The following is a 17,380-nucleotide window of genomic DNA, read 5'->3' as shown; positions in this document are numbered from 1 at the left end:
GTCTGATGCTCCCTGGGTTTTGAGAACCCCTGAACTAATAATACATATAGGTCAAAAGTAAAAATTCCATCATCACATGCAGGTAAACGGCAGCTTGTTTTGTTCTCACCCGCAGGACAGCCGCTGGCTGCTGGGCAGAGCTGCCCAGGTCCTTCCGCTCTCTTTCCTGCACCTGAGCCCAAGCGACTCCGGGACAGGGGTAATTAACCTCGGCTCCGTGGGGCACCAGGGGGGCTGGCTGACACCCCACCCCTGCCAGAATCATGCAGAACTGTGTGCATACATGCGTTCTTCTGCGGAGACAATCCTATTTTATCACATTCTCACTGTGCCATTGTGTGTTACCCAGAGAACAAATGAACTGGCCCGTTGAACCTCCTTTTCTTTCTTTCTTTTTTTTTTTTTTATACAGAGACAGAGTCAGAGAGAGGAATAGATAGGGACAGACAGACAGGAACAGAGAGAGATGAGAAGCATCAATCATCAGTTTTTCGTTGCGACACCTTAGTTGTTCATTGATTGCTTTCTCATATGTGCCTTGACTGTGGGCCTTCAGCAGACCGAGTGAGTAACCCCTTGCTGGAGCCAGCGACCTTGGGTCCAAGCTGGTGAGCTTTGCTCAAGCCAGATGAGCCCGCGCTCAAGCTGGTGACCTCGGGGTCTCGAACCTGGGTCCTCCACATCCCAGCCCCATGTTCTATCCACTGCGCCGCCGCCGCCTGGTCAGGCTGAACCTCCTTTTCTGACGTCAGATGCTTCTGGTAGTTTCACAGCCGCTGGGAGCTGGAAGAGGAAATGAAAGGAGCGAAGATCCATCTGCCCTGCTAAGCAGCTCTGACAAAATCCTTCACTTGGTTGACACATCCCTAAACGCGCCCCACAACATCCTGAGGGAGGGGGCTGGCCTCCCTTCTCCCAGTTCATGACTAAGTGTGTGACCCACGCATGACTCACCCCTCCCCCACCGCGGTTAGCACCGCCTGCCGCTCAGGTCCCAGCCCCGGGTCTGGAATCGGCAGAGCGGGGAGGAACTTCGAATGCTGTGACACCAGGGACTACCTGGGTGGGAGCCCGGCTGGGAAAAAGGAGGCAGAGGAGGAAGTGAGGCAGGTAGCAAAGCCACCTCAAGTCCGGAGCCATCACCTTGAATTCATAACCACCTACGCCAATGCTTCGCAAAGGACTCTGCGTGAGTGCTGGAGCCCCTTCAGGAGGCTGGGGGTCTCGAGGCCAGGCCACGGCCCCCGAGAATCTGGAGCAGTCTGCCGGGCCAGGGTCAGGCCAGATGAGAAGACTTGTCGCTCCCCAGGTGATTCAGCGGTCCAGCCAGGGCGGCAACCACTAGAAGGTTCCTTCCATGTTCTTCTGGTCCCTTAAATACTATGGCTTTTCAGTGATTGGTTAATAAAAGAAGCGCCGGGAGGAGCCGGTGTCTGAAGTCATGAAGGAGCCCTGGCTCCCAGCCCTTGGTACCCACCACAGGGCCCTTCTCCTCACAGCAGGTCCTCTCAGAGCCTGGCTTGCCAGTTGATTCATCTGGTCACAATCTATCAAGCCTCATTCCTTCACATCCCTTCTATGTTAGGGAAGGCCTAGTGCAGGGGTAGTCAACCTTTTTATATCTACCACCCCCTTTTGTATCTCTGTTAGTAGTAAAATTTTCTAACCGCCCACCAGTTCCACAGTAATGGTGATTTATAAAGTAGGGAAGTAACTCTACTTTATAAAATTTATAAAGTAGAGTTACAGCAAGTTAAAGCATATAATAATAATTACTTACCAAGTACTTGATGTCGGATTTTCGCTAAATTTGGCAGAATAAATCTTTATAAAACAACTTACTATAGTTAAATCTATCTTTTTATTTATACTTTGGTTGCTCCGCTACTGCCCACCATGAAAGCTGGAACGCCCACTAGTGGGCAGTAGGGACCAGGTTGACTACCACTGGCCTAGTGGCACAAAGTTAACATAATGCTTATTAAATGAATTAATAATCATTACAGATTATTTTATTATTTAAGGCAGGGACCCCCATGCCTTAAACATGAGTCTGATAGGCTCCTGCTACCCTCCTCTGCTCCCGACCCCATGGCCTGTGTGACCCAGTGCCAGCTGCAGACTTCAAACAGTTCCCAAGGGTCAGGTTCTCACAGTGACTTCCACTTCTGTCTCTGCTCCACAGCCTCCCGACCCTGAGGTTCGGCTCCTGCCTCAGTTTCCACAAAGAAAGCCCACTCTCAGGAACCGTCCTTGAACTTTGCTGAGCACTTGGGGTCCCTGGGAGGGTCCCTCTGCTGTCCGGACCTCTCAGTTGGCCTTTGCCCCATGCTACACGAGGCCTCCACCAACCCCTCCCCTCCCAGCCATCAGCCCCCCACCACTCAGGCTGGTTTGCTCCCCTTGCTGTGACCCCCAACCCCTCCCTGGAGTATATGGTTCCAGTTGTTAATGGGGTGACCAAAGTTTCCGTTTGCTCAGGACTGAGGGCTTTTCTCGGACATGGGGTCTTTAGTGCTAACACCAGGACAGTCCTGGGAAAACCAGTTGTTGGTCATCCTACTAGTAAGAATAAAATTTTTCACCTTGTTCTATAACAATACAAATCACTATAAATTAGGTGGTAGTTCTCAAACTTTATGAACCATCATAATCATCTAGGAGGCTAGCCCACCTGTTCTGTAGGGTTCCCTCTGCCTCCCTTGTGGGACAGGACCTGGGCTGGGTATCCGCAGGAGGCTTGGCCTATCCCCTCACTGCTCTCCCTTGGGTCACTGCCCCAAAGGCTCTGCCCTGCTCCCCATCCTCTGCCCAGAGCTCTTGCCTTCCAGCCTCTCCCCGTCTGCCTCACTCCCATGCCCCAGTGCTCTCATCTGAAGGGCAGCCTCCACACTCCACTCACTCTGCCTGTTGCCCTCTCTTCTCCTGGGTCCCAGGACTACTCTGAGCTTTGCTTTTACCATGCTCCTCTTGTTAATTAAAGCAGAGTCAACCTGTATGGAAGGCAGAGTGGTGTTAGGCATCAAGAGGCTTAAAATTCTCTCTCCTAAAAATTCCACTCTCCTACAGAAATCATTCAAGATGCAAAGAGTGATGAACAAAGCTAATCTCTGTGTTCATAAAACAAATAATTGTAAACAATCTAAGTGAACAGTAATTGGGGAATGATTAAATAAATGATGTTATACCCATAAAATGAAATAGTGCTCGCTCCTAACAGAAGATGCATGAACCAGCATAGGAACCATACACTTCCTACACCTCCATCATCCTTGGACGTTATCATTTCTTTTGAAATCTTTGCTTAGTGGGAACATGAAGAAAAAGGCATCAACTTCTATTTTATTTTCATTTATTTGACCACCAGTAAGATTGGGGTTTTTATGATTTGTCAATGTTTATTCCTTATAGAATGCCTATTTATGCCCTCTCTTCAATTTCTGTTGGAGATTTCATTTTTCTTACTTATTAGTTTTTGTGTATTAACTTTACTGACCACTTATATTTATTGCAAAAATTCCCTACAACATAATTTCTCTTTTAATTTTATTTACAATTTATTTTTATGCTATAGGTCTTTTTAAAGATTTCATTTATTGATTTTAGAGAGAGGAGAGAGAGAGAGAGAGAGAAAGGGGGAAAAGAGTGGGAAGCATCAACTCATAGTAGTTGCTTCTCTAAGTGCCTTGACTGGGCAAGCCAGAGTTTCAAAGTGGTGACCTTAGCATTCCAGGTCGATGCTTTATCCACTGCGCCACCACAGGTAAGGCTATACTATAGATATTTTCATTTTAAATGTTCAAAGTTCTCTGCCTGAGCAGATGGTGGCACAGTGGATAGAGCATCAGCCTGGGATGCGGAGGACCCGGGTTCAAAACCCCTAGGTCGCCCATTTGAGTGCAGGCTCATCCAAATTGAGCACGGGCTCACCAGTTTGAGTGCGGGGTTGCTGGCTTAAGCGTGGGATCATAGACGTGACCCCATGGTCACTGGCTTGAGCCCAAAGGTCTCTGGTTTGAAGTCCAAGGTTGCTGGCTTGAACAAGGGGTTACTAGCTTGAACAAGGGCTGGTCTAGCCCCCTGGTCAAGGCACATACGAGAAAGCAATCAATGAACAACTAAGGTGCCGCAATGAAGAACTGATGCTTATCTCCCGTCTCTATCTGTCCCTCTCTATGTCCCTCTTGGTCTCTCTTGCTGAAAAAAAAGAAAAGAAAAGAAAAGAAATGTCCAAAGCTCTCCTTTATGGTTTTTGTCTTTGGTTTAATGCTAATGGGGTCTTTTTTCATCTGTATATATTTTTATAATACCTTTATATTTATACCTTTTTTCCCCAGATGACTTCCTATCTATTAAATAAAACAATGGAATTGTTCATACTTCATACCCTTATAGTGAAGATTAAATGTGCTAATTCATTTAAAGCTCTAGAAACAGTCACTGGCTCATAGTAGGTGCTTTATTATTAATTTAAATATTAAAGCATTGCAATTTTATTCTGGAGTTAGGGGTGAAATGGATTGTAGCTTTGTGTTAAACCAGTTTCACAATATTAGTTATTCAATAATACATTCTGTCCTCATTAAAAACTTGTGCTGGAATTTATAGAGCTCTGAGCTGGGGATGAGCTCAGTGCCTCTTAGCCTGTCTTCCTACAAACCCTTCACTTTGGCCTCTGGAGCCAGTGAGATCCCGATTTCTCTAAGCACACTCCTCCCACAGCCCACAGAATCTTCTTGGCCAAGGTCACCCACTGCCCCCCAACCTAGTCAGCATGACCAGGTAGGAGCCAAGGGAAGGATAGATAAGCCCTTTGGTTTTTTTTCTGCACTGGGTAGTAGTGAGGGGGTGAGGGGTTCTCTATCCCCTGGGAGTCACCCAGCCAGGCTATCTGGCCACTGCTGGTTCCTGGGTCTGATAAGGGCCAGATTTCTATGTTCTGAAGTTAAAAAATGTTAATAATCCTTCCTTCTTGTTACTCAACTCTGTGAGGGAGTTTCTCAGAAGTGACATGTTTTCTCTGAGGGGCATGGTATCAAAGGTTAGGGAAGGGGATAGGATTTGTTGATGGATGTCTCTTTTTGTTAGATGAAGAGCTGAATGCCACTTTTTGAGGGCTCCTTTGTGCTGGGCCAGGTAGGGGTGCTGCCCAGCCCAGATGGCACTATTGACAGAGCATTCATGTGACTCGCCCCCTGACCTGCCCAGCAGCTAAGACACTGCGAGCGTTGGAGCTCTCGCCAGGGCACTTCTCATTGAGTCTGATAAGGAGAATCAAACTCCTCTCAGGTGAGGAAACCGAGCTTCAGAGAACTTAAGGAACTCTCCTAACGTTACACAGGCCTGAGCAGCAAAGCCAGAACTCCAAGTGTGCCCTCCATGCCAACACTAAACTAGGACCAGAGGACACTTGCTCACAGACGATGTAGCCTTATCAGTTACAGCAACTCTCTGTGCCAGAGCTCCCTCCGCTGGAAAACAGGGCTCATGCGAGTAATTATCTCTGTGCTGTGGTCAGGATTAAATAAGTTCATGCATTCAAAGAGTTTAGAATACTGTCTACCATACACATAGAAAGTGCTCAATACCCCCAGAGTTGCTACTTTTAGCATTATTATTGAAGTAGCTCCGGTTGGTATTATTATCCCCATTTGATGTCCCCGCCCCCAGCCGGCTGGGAGAGCACCTGGGAAGCCGGAGTAGTGTTATTCTTGTCCACCAGGTGGCAGCATCGCCTAACGAGAGGGCTTAGTTCCAGCCTCCTCTTGGCGTGGTTTGTAGAGAAGCCCTTTCGCTCCCACAGAGCCCCCCACCCATATCAAAGGTCAGACAACCCTACCGCCCGCCCAAGCTTTCACCCCTACCCTCTGGGACTTCCTGTGCTCCAGGGCTGCTTGTGCACCATGGGGGCTCAGGGACTGGAATGTAGGAAGTTTAACGCACATGTTTGTCAGTGGTTCTCACAGGGCCAGGACTCCTCAGAAACTGCTGGATGAAACCTTCTGGATCCAAACTTCCCACGCCAGGCTGGCAGCTCCTTCTGGACACTTCACACTGACCCTAATACCTCACAGGGATCTCAAATGTCTTCAGGGGAGGGTCTGCTCCAACTGCTTCAGGCTTCCCAGATAAATACAAGGAACTGTGGGACCCCTAGAAGGACTTTGCAACAGGCTCTTCTTGACTCAGTTCTCACAGGGCTCCCCACACATTCCCAGTCCCACCCTGAGCCCTGTTCACTGGCAGCCAGCATCCAGACTGTTGTGGGAGGGCCTCAATCACAGATGGAGCCCATTAACAGGCAGGTTCCGAAGCCCAGCTTCAGGCCAGAGGTTCTCAAGGTGAGGTCCCAGGAAAACTGCCCATCACCTGGAGCCTTGTAAAAAATGCAAATTCTTCGCACTCCAGGCCTATCCTCGAACCGGAAACTCTGGGGTGGGAGCCAGCAATCTGTGGTTAACAAACCTTCCCAGGTGATTCTGCGGTGCTGGGAAGTTTGAGACACTGGCCTGTGGTCTTCGCTCCTCTGTGGCTGCAGGATCCAGCTCCACGGATAGCGCCAAGTCTCTCTCACCAGAGGTTTGGTAGGTCGACGTCATCATTTCTAAGGGGCTGAATTGTTCTGTCACTGGTGTGGCTGGTGAGTTGTGTGATATGGTGCCAGACATGATTGTGAGGGGTGTTTTCCCATATGACACTGCTCAAACCTATTGTGGCTTTTATCTTGGTGAAAATGTATAATGTTTTCATTGTAGCTGCTTAGCACCTGGAACCCTGACGCATGACAGCCGACTTCAGATGATCACATTTCATGCTGTGTCTTGTTTCTCGCAGCTATACAGTACTATTTTCTCCTCGGAGGCAAGGGGTGGTTACAGTCAGACATCAAGTGGCCCTGTTTTTTTGTTTTTGTTTTTTAATAATTTTATTTTTTTAATGGGGCGACATCAATAAATCAGGATACATATATTCAAAGATAACATATCCAGGTTATCTTGTCGTTCAATTATGTTGCATACCCATCACCCAAAGTCAGATTGTCCTCTGTCACCTTCTATCTAGTTTTCTTTGTGCCCCTCCCCCTCCCCTTTTCCCTCTCCCTCTCCCCCCTCCCCCTGCAACCACCACACTCTTATCAATGTCTTTTAGTCTCACTTTTATGTCCTACCTACGTATGGAATAATGCAGTTCCTGGTTTTTTCTGATTTACTTATTTCACTTCGTATAATATTATCAAGATCCCACCATTTTGCTGTAAATGATCTAATGTCATCATTTCTTATGGCTGAGTAGTATTTCATAGTGTATATGTGCCACATCTTCTTTATCCAGTCATCTATTGACGGACTTTTTGGTTGTTTCCATGTTCTGGCCACTGTGAACAATGCTGCAATGAACATGGGGCTGCATGTGTCTTTACGTATCAATGTTTCTGAGTTTTGGGGGTATATACCCAGTAGAGGGATTGCTGGGTCATAAGGTAGTTCTATTTTCAGTTTTTTGAGGAACCACCATACTTTCTTCCATAATGGTTGTACTACTTTACATTCCCACCAACAGTGTATGAGGGTTCCTTTTTCTCCACAGCCTCTCCAACATTTGCTATTACCTGTCTTGTTAATAATAAAGTGGCCCTGTTGTAATGGAAAGAGGAGGAGATGCAGGCCCATGTTCTGCACCCCCCCCCCACTGTGCTGTTAATTGAGAACCCAAGCCCTGGGGAAGGACCAGGCTTGGGAGGGGGGCATGGTTGCTGAAGGAACGAGAGGTACCAACCTATTCTTTGGCAGCTCACAGTATCAGATAGGTTGTAAACATTTGGCAGAAAGTGTGAACTGTTCATTCCTTTCCCTCCTGGTCCCCTCCAAGAGAGGAATTTCATAGAACTCAGCATTGCCATCCAAATCACCCCAACACATATGGTGAGAGAGGAAAGATAAACTTATTTCCTGTGAAAATGGAGCTGATAGCAGCATCCTGTAAACAAGGTTCTCCATTGAGGCTGGAAGCTGCCAGAAAAATTTTTTTTTCTAATGACAAATAAACATATGTTTTTTCAGATACCCTCAACCCAATTCTTATGATTCTATGAATAAAAGTGTAGTGGCTCAACTAGTCGCCCAAAAAAGATATGCCCAACTCCTGACCTCCAGAACCTATGAATGTGACTTTATTTGGAATGAGGGTCTTTGCAACTGTGATTAAGTTAAAGATCTCATGATGAGATCATCCTGGATTTAGAGTGGGTTCTTGTAATGCCAGTGGCCAAGGCCAGGCAGGTTCATATTGGATTCGGGCAGATGGTAGAAAAACTGCAGAGCTGAAAAGCGTTGAGCCATTCCGTTTAATAAAGTCTCCCAACAGCGGACAAGCACACAGGCAGGGGAAACCGCCTCTCAGGCAAACAAACAGCAAAATGGCCCCTCACAGTGGCAGGCAGGCAATCTGTGTATCCGCAATCCTCCATCTCTCGTGGGCACAAGCACCCAAGGCTTTATATAGGCCATACACATGTGGCGCTGCTACGCACCCACGTGTCAATCAGGCAAAGTGCTTGCAGTTGGTAACCCCGTGACCAAGCCTAACACAGCTGCCCCACAGTCCTAAATGCAATGTCTGGTGTCCTTATAAGATAAAGGAGACAAGATCAGAGACACACAGAGGGGAAAGCCGTGGTGACAGGCAGAGACTGGAGTGTTGCATGTATGGCCAAGGGACGCTGAGGCTTGCTGACAGCCACCAGAAGCAGGAGGGAGGCATGAAACGGACTCTCCTCAGAGCTCTCAGAAGGAACCAAGCCTGTCAACACTTTGACTTTGACTTCTGTTCTCCAGAACTGTGAGAGAGTAAATGTCTGATGTCTTCAACCACCCAATTTGTGGTAATTTGTGGTAATTTGTTCCAGCAGCCCTGGGGAAGTAAGACAAGAACATGACATGCTACTTTCTAGCCATAAGTGTGAAAGTCTAGAAAGGAAATGGGTGATTTTTCTGACAGTTTTTATTGCCAAAGATGGACCACAAAGAGGTAGAAAACTGATACAGTTTAATAATAATAGAACAACTTGGAAAAGTGGTTAAAGGTTTGTCACTTTATAAAGCAGCAGGCCAGTATTGTTTACAGCTAAGTTTTACATAACGTCCAAGATAAACAACTCCCTTGTTATTCAAGCTATACAAAACTATAGAGGAACGTCTCTTAAGTCATTCCAAAAAGCTAGAACTACCTTAGTATCAAAGTGTGATAAAGCAAGTAGAAAAAGTAAATGAGAAATTTCACGTATGGAAACAGGCACAAACGTTGAAAACATACTAATAAATCTGGCAGTGTGTAAAAGGAATACTCTGCCATGACCAGGAGGGTTATTCCAGTGAAAGGTTTTTGTTTTGTTTTGTTTTGTTTTCTACAGAGACAGAGAGTCAGAGAGAGGGATAGATAGGGGCAGACAGACAGGAACAGAGAGAGATGAGAAGCATCAATCATTAGTTTTCTCGTTGCAACAACTTAGTTGTTCATTGTTTGCTTTCTCATATGTGCCTTGACCGTGGGGCTACAGCAGACTGAGTAACCCCTTGCTCGGGCCAGTGACCTTGGGTCCAAGCTAGTGAGCTTTGCTCAAGCCAGATAAGCCCCTGCTCAAGCTGGCGACCTCGGGGTCTCAAACCTGGGTCCTCTGCATCCCAGTCCAACACTCTATCCACTGCACCACCGCCCGGTCAGGCCCAGTGTAAGGGATCTTAAAACAGCACTTCCTGATGCCTGACTGTTGGCAGAAGCCCTACAGGCCAAGAGCAATAGTGGAGTGGTTGACCACCTCCCTTTCCTGAGGGACTTGCCTGACCTCTGTCAGCCAACTAGAACTCTCCAGACTAAAACTGTTGTCAATGAGCATCTCCTCTCTCTCTCTCTCTCTCTCTCTCTCTCTCTCTCTCTCCCTCTCTCTCTCCCTCCCTCTCTCTCCTACTCAGGCTACAGAAGGGGCTCCTGAAACCTGAAGGGCACGGGAACCAATGAAGACCCCAGGTTGAGGCCGTGGCTGGAGCTGCACTGTCTGGGAGCAAATCCTGAGTGTGGCCTGTCTCAGGAGAGGCCTGCTGTGGGGAAAACAGCTGTTAGGCTTGCTCGCTGGTTTACCAGCTGCAAGCACTTTGCTTGATTGGTGTGTGAGCACGTGGCAGAGGCACGTGTGCATAGCCTATGTAAGACTATGGGTGCTTGTGCTCAGGGGGGATTGTAGATGGCGGGCTGTGGATTGCTTGCCCTCCACTGTGAGGGGCCCATTTTGCTGTTTGTTTGCCTGAGAAGCAGTTTCCCTCGCCTGTTTGCTCGTCCGCCTTTGCGAGATTCTATTAAATGGAAACGGCCCAACGCTTTCTGGCCGCACAGTTCCTCTACCGTCTGACCAAATCCAACGTGAACCGGCCTGGCCTCAACCTTCCGGCATTACACCTGCCTTCCAAGACTTCAGCTTCAGCAATGGCGTGTTCATATTTACTGTGGGCTAACGGTTAGCCTCATGGCAGGGAGTGGTATTTAGTGGAGACTCCCCACAGGGACAGCCGAGGTCTGAGGGGAGAAGTCGACACTGCCCCCCTGAGGGGGTGCTGCCTGAGTCAAAGGCTCTCCAGGTGAGAGAGCCTCAGTGTTGGGGGAGCAAGCCCCCCTCAGTAACTGTAAGCGCGGCACACCCCAGGGGTACCGTCACCATGTCACAATGCACCAAACTAGTGCACCTTCCTGCTCCTGACCTTTGTCCTCTCCTAGAGGGACCCTATGATGGTTAATTTTATGTCAATTTGGGCCACAGGGTGCCCAGATACCTGGTTAAACATTGATCTCAGTGTATCTGCAAAGGTGTTTCTGGATGAGGTTAGCTCTTGAATGGGTGCACTAAGTGAAGAGGACCACCTCCCCCAGTGTGCATGGGCGTCACCCAGACCACTGAGTCTGAATAGAGCAAAAAGGCAGAAGAGGGGAGAATTCACTCTCTGCTTGAGCTGGGATCTTGGTCTTCTGCCCCAGCTTTGGAATTGCATCACGGGCTCCTCTGGTTTCCAGCCTCTGGCCCCAGACTGAATTACTTCGTCACCTCTCCTGGGTCTCCAGCTTGTAGTCCCAGATAGCAGAACCTCTCATAAACATGTGAGCCAATTCCTTGTTGTAAACAAACAACAAACCGATCCTACTGTTCTGTTTTTCTGGAGTACCCTGACTGATACAGCTCCCAAAACAGCTCTTAGGAAAGAGGTGATGACCCTATCCCCACCACATTTTCCAGTGAAATTTTTTGATTAGATAAAAGGTTAGAGTTAAAATATTAGATTGAATAGGGCTTTTTTTTTTTTTTGTATTTTTTCTGAAGCTGGAAACAGGGAGAGACAGTCAGACAGACTCCTGCATGCGCCTGACCGGGATCCACCTGGCACGCCCACCAGGGGCGACGCTCTGCCCCTCCGGGGCGTCGCTCTGCCGCGACCAGAGCCACTCTAGCGCCTGGGGCAGAGGCCAAGGAGCCATCCCCAGCGCCCGGGCCATCTTTGCTCCAATGGAGCCTTGGCTGTGGGAGGGGAAGAGAGAGACAGAGAGGAAGGAGGGGGTGGGGGTGGAGAAGCAAATGGGCGCTTCTCTTATGTGCCCTGGCCGGGAATCGAACCCGGGTCCCCCGCACGCCAGGCCGACGCTCTACCACTGAGCCAACTGGCCAGGGCTAGGGCTTTTTGATAATTAGAATGAAACTGTTTTAGGCCAAAAATAATTGGGAAAACTGAAAGCTGTGCAAGACTGCATCCAGAGTGAGGAAGAGCTTACCCAGAGAGTGGGTGTGAGTGGCAGTGGGTAAGTGTGCTTTCTGTTGCACCTTACTGAGCAGACGTATGTGCAATGAGCTGGTCCCACCAGGAATGCAAGGATGGCTCAGTACTTGGATAATTTCAAAATTATGTGGTAATTTCTGTAGATGCCAGAAAGATATTTGATAAAATTCCGTACACATTCCCAGTAGAAAACATTGGATAAGATAAGAATAGAAAGAAATCACCTAAAATTTTAGACTGTGTGCTCAAACCAACAACTAATATCTACTTTTATTAGAAAAACCCAGAAACATACAAAGAAAAACAAAAATGCTTCTTATTCTCATCACCTAGAACTTATTAGTAGGCTTATTTACATAACTGTTTTTTTTAAAGAAGAATTATTCTGCATGATATGTTTGTTAAAAAACATTTAACAATGCATGAAAATACAATAAAAGTTTTTTTTAACCAATCAGAAACAATCATTATTACGTAAACCGTATCCCAGGGATCTTTACTATGTATTTACAGAAGGTTAGAGATAGGTACATACATACATACATACACACATGATTATTAAATTTTACTTAAATTTGCATCTATTTCATGAGAAATGTGGGTCTGTTCATTTTTTCTGTGTTAATCTAGCTTTGATATTAAGATAATAGTAGCTTTGTAAAATAAATTGAGAAGTGTTCATATTTCCCTATTTTTAAAAAAAAGTTTGTATAGATTTTATTTTTTTTAAATGTTTCATTGAGGCCCTGGCCAGTTGGCTCAATGGTAGAGCACTGGCCTAGGCTGTGGAAGTCCTAGGTTCGATTTCTGGCCAGGGCACACGGGAGAAGCGCCCATCTGCTTCTCCACCCTCCCCCTCTCCTTTCTCTCTATCTCTCCTTTCCCCTCCCGCAACCAATGCTCCATTGGAGCAAAGTTGGTCCAGGCGCTGAGGATGGCTCCATGGCCCATCCTCAGGCGCTACAATGGCTCTGGTTGCAACGGAGCAATGGCCCAGATGGGCAGAACATCAACCCCTAGTGGGTATGCCGGGTGGATCCCAGTTAGGCGCATGCGGAAGTCTGTCTCTCTGCCTCCCTGCTTCTCACTTCAGAAAAATACAAAAAAAAAAAAAAAAAAAAAAGGGTTTCATTGAATCAGTAAGTGAAGTCTTCCAGGCCTGGAGTGTCCTGTGTGGGAAGTCTTAAATTACAAATTCAATTTTTGAAATAATGTAGAACTATACAAATCCTCTGTTTCTTCTTGGGCCAGTTGTGGTAGTTTTGTCATTGAAGAAATTTGTTTTATCTAGGTTGTCCAATTTTTTTGGCAGACACGGTTGTTCATAATATTACGATTATTGTTTTAATATCTACACAGACTCCAATGATATCCCTGCTTTTATTCCTGATATTATATTTTATGTCTTCCTTCTTTTTTCCTTGGTCAGTTTAGCTAAAAGCTTATCAATTTTATTGATATTTTCAAATAATCTATTGCTGGTTTTATTAATTTTATTTATTAAGAAAATTAAATTTAATGGGGTAACATTGATAAATAAGAGTATTTGGGTTTCAGGTAAACATTTCTATAGCATTTGAACTGTTGATTGTGTTGTGTGTCAATCACCCAAATAGTTTCATTGATTCTGAAATTGTTGGTCTAAGTTCTATTTTATTACTGCATTTGTCTTTATGATTCCTTCTTCCTACATTAGTTTTAGTTTGCATTTCTTTTACCAAATTTTTGCATATTAGAGACACAGATTATTGGTTTTAATTTTTGCATATTAGAGACATAGATTATTGGTTTTAAGTTTTTCTTCTAATATAAGCATTTGAAGCTAGACTTTTTATTTTAGCATTGCTTTGGCTGCATCTCTCAAAATGTGATGTGTTGTGTTTTTTCATTAAAATATTTTCCAGTTTTCCTTGTGGTTTTTTTGTTTCATTGACTCATGGATTAGATTTCATTTCCAAATATTTCAGGTTTTTCTAATTATCTTATTGAGCTCTAATTTAATTCTATTGTGGTTAGAGAATATACTCCATATTATTCAATCCTTTTAATTTTATGGCTTAGCACATAGAGTATCATTGGCCATTTTGTGGTGCAGTGTTCTACAAATTAAAGTAATTAAGTCAAAGTGTAATAGTATAACACGTTCAGATTTCTCAGTCTTGCTAATTTTATATTTAGGTCTATCAATTTCTGAGGTAAACGTGTTAAAAGTCTCAATTGTCGTTGAAGAACTGTTGATTCTCCCTTTGCTTAATATTCTTAATAGTAGAAGAAAAAGGAAACAAACAGCTGATGGGACAAAGAGCCATACAGCAGACTTAAACCACGGGTATTACTTACTCCCCTAAATACGAAAGGGCAAAACATTACAATAAAAGACAGAGTTTGTCCGACTAGTTTCTAAAAATGCCCCAACTTTATACATATGGGACACTTTAAATATGAGAACACAGTTGAGATTGGAAAAAGATGTTATCATACGAGCAGTAAGTGCAAGGAAGCTAGAGGGATTCTCCTCATCTCTGGCAAAATAGACTTCAAGACAATATCAGAGCTAAACTGACATTTTATAATAAGATGGTGAATTCATTAGGGAGACATAATTATAAATGTGTATGAGCCTAATATAGGCTTCAAAATACATGAAACAATATTTGACAGAACTAAAAGAAGAAAGAGACAAATCAACAGTCACAGTTGGAATTTTTTTTTTTTTTTTTGTATTTTTCTGAAGTGAGAAACAGGGATGTAGAGAGGCAGACTCCCACATGCGCCCAACCGGGTTCTACCTGGCAAGCCCACTAGGGGGTGATGCTCAGCCCATCTGGGGCATTGCTTTGTTGCAACCAGAGCCATTCTCGCACCTGAGATGAAGGCCATGGAGCCATTCTCAGAGCCTGGACGGACTTTGCTCCAATGGAGCCTTGGCTGTGGGAGGGGAAGAGAGAGATAGAGAGAAAGGAGAGGGGGAAGGGTGGATAAGCAGATGGGCACTTCTCCTGTGTGCCCTGGCCGGGAACCAAACTTGGGACTTCCACATGCCAGGCCGATGCTCTACCGCTGAGTTAGCCGGCCAGGGCCACAGTTGGAGATTTTTAACCCTCTTAGTAACTTATAGAATAGCTAGACAAAAAAAAAAAAAAAAGAAGAAAGATAACACTATGGAAATTCTGAACAAAACTATCAATCTTCTAGATCTAAATTACACTTATAAAATATACCTGGAAAATACAAAATACACCGTTTTTTCTAGAATACATGGAACCAAGGTAGACTGAATATTGGGCCATAAAACAAGACTCAACATATTTTTGAGGGTTGAAATTATACAAAGTATGTTCTCTAATCACAATGGATTTAAATAAGAAATCAATAATGAACAAACTAAAAAATCCCTACTTAAAAATTAAACAGGAATTTGTAAATAATCAAGAAGTGTGTGTGTGTCTGTGTGTATGTGTATGCGCGCGCGCTGAGGACTTTTAAGATCTGCTCTCTTAGCAGATTTCAGCATATAATACAGTATTTTTTTTAAACTATGGTCACCATGTTGCATATTCCATCCATATCCTCAGAAGTATTTTTTTGTGTTTTTTAAATGATGATATGTGAATGGAACAACACGCATATGAAAAGATGCTCAACATCACTAATCATCAGAGAGATGCAAATCAAAACCACAACAGCCTGAGGAGCATTATGCTAAGTGAAATAAGCCAGCCAGAGAAAGACAAGTTCCATATGATCTCACTGAGATGTAGAATCTAATGAACAAAACGAACTAACAGACAAATTGAGACAGACTCATAGAGAGCAGGTTGACAGCTGGGGGTACGGAAGGCTGGGTGGGGGGCGTGGAGGGATTGAGCATAAAAGGCAAAAAAAGAGAGAGAGAGAAACCTCATGGACACAGACAATGTAGGCTGATTGCCAGAGGGGGGAGGTGAAGAAGGGTGTGGGTGAATAAATCATGATGGACGAAGGGTTGACTGGGGTGGAGTGGTAAACACAATATGGTGTACAGAGATGTGTTGCAGAATTGGGCAGCTGAAACCTCTACAATTTTGCTAACTAGTGTCACCCTAATAAATTCAATTTTAAAAAAATACTGCAAACCCTGGCCAGATAGTTCAGTTGGTTACAGTGTTGCCCTGAAGTATAGGGGTTGCTGGTTTGATCACTGGTCTGGGCACATGCAGGAACAGATCAATGTTCCTGTCTCTCCCCTTCTCCCTCTCTCTCTCTCTCTTTCTCAAATCAATCAAAAAAAAATTTTTTTTTTTTGTATTTTTCTGAAGCTGGAAACGGGGAGAGACAGTCAGACAGACTCCCGCATGCGCCCGACCGGGATCCACCCGGCACGCCCAGCAGGGGCGATGCTCTGCCCCTCCGGGGGGTCGCTCTGCCGCTACCAGAGCCATTCTAGTGCCTGGGGCAGAGGCCAAGGAGCCATCCCCAGCGCCCGGGCCATCTTTGCTCCAATGGAGCCTTGGCTGCGGGAGGGGAAGAGAGAGACAGAGAGGAAGGAGGGGGTGGGGGTGGAGAAGCAAATGGGCGCTTCTCCTATGTGCCCTGGCCGGGAATGGAACCCGGGTCCCCCGCACGCCAGGCCGACGCTCTACTGCTGAGCCAACCGGCCAGGGCAAAAAAAAAATTTTTAAATACTGTAAGAACATACAGGGCTCTTTTTTTTTTTTTTTTTTTTAGCAGCTTTATTAAGGCATAGTTGACATATAATAAACTCCATGGAATTGCTTTTGCACCTTTTTCAAAAATTAAATAAAAACCACAATGAGATGCCACTTTATACCTATTAGGATAGCTCCTATAAATTAAAAACAAAACAAAACAAAAAAACAAATGTTGGTGAGAAACTGGAACCCTTGTGCATTGTTGGTGGGAATGTAAAGTGGAACATCTGCTGTGGAAAATAGTGTGGAGGTTCCTCAAAAAGTTAAACATAGAATTACCACATGATCCAGCAATTCCACTTCTGGGTATATAAGCCCCCAAATGGAAAGCAGGATCTCAAAAAGATATTTGTACATTCATGTCTATAATCACATTATTTAAAACAGCTGAAAGGTAGAGACAACCTGTGTCCATCAATAGATGAATGCTGAAAGAGCACGTAAAGGCTTACTGTGATAATCCCGCCTTTTGTGAAAAATGCCAAGGGGACTCCCTGAAAGAGAGGGAAGAATTCAGAAAAACTGGAATTCCTTCCAAGAAAAGGTACAGAGGTTTCCAGAAAACATGCAGGCAAATATTCAAATGATTCTCAGTAACTCTGTTCATGGAAATCACAATTACCTAAAATAATGGACTTAAGAAAGCGTGCTTCCTTTATCTTAAATTATAGATAATATTAATTTTACCTGAAATAAAGATTTGTTTAAAACTAAAAAAAAGAAAAGAAAATGCATAAGGGACAGGAGAATAGTTGTGGCCATCAGGGAGAAACATAAGCTGTTGCTACAGATGGCGTGGCAAAGGTAAAATTCAAACCCAGGCAGTGTGGCTCTAGAGCCCATATTTTTAGAGTGACATCTCATGTATCTGGCCAA

Source organism: Saccopteryx leptura, chromosome 10 (genome assembly GCF_036850995.1).
Source record: "Saccopteryx leptura isolate mSacLep1 chromosome 10, mSacLep1_pri_phased_curated, whole genome shotgun sequence".
Lineage (NCBI taxonomy): Eukaryota > Metazoa > Chordata > Mammalia > Chiroptera > Emballonuridae > Saccopteryx > Saccopteryx leptura.
Note: the sequence above shows the minus strand (reverse complement) of the source record.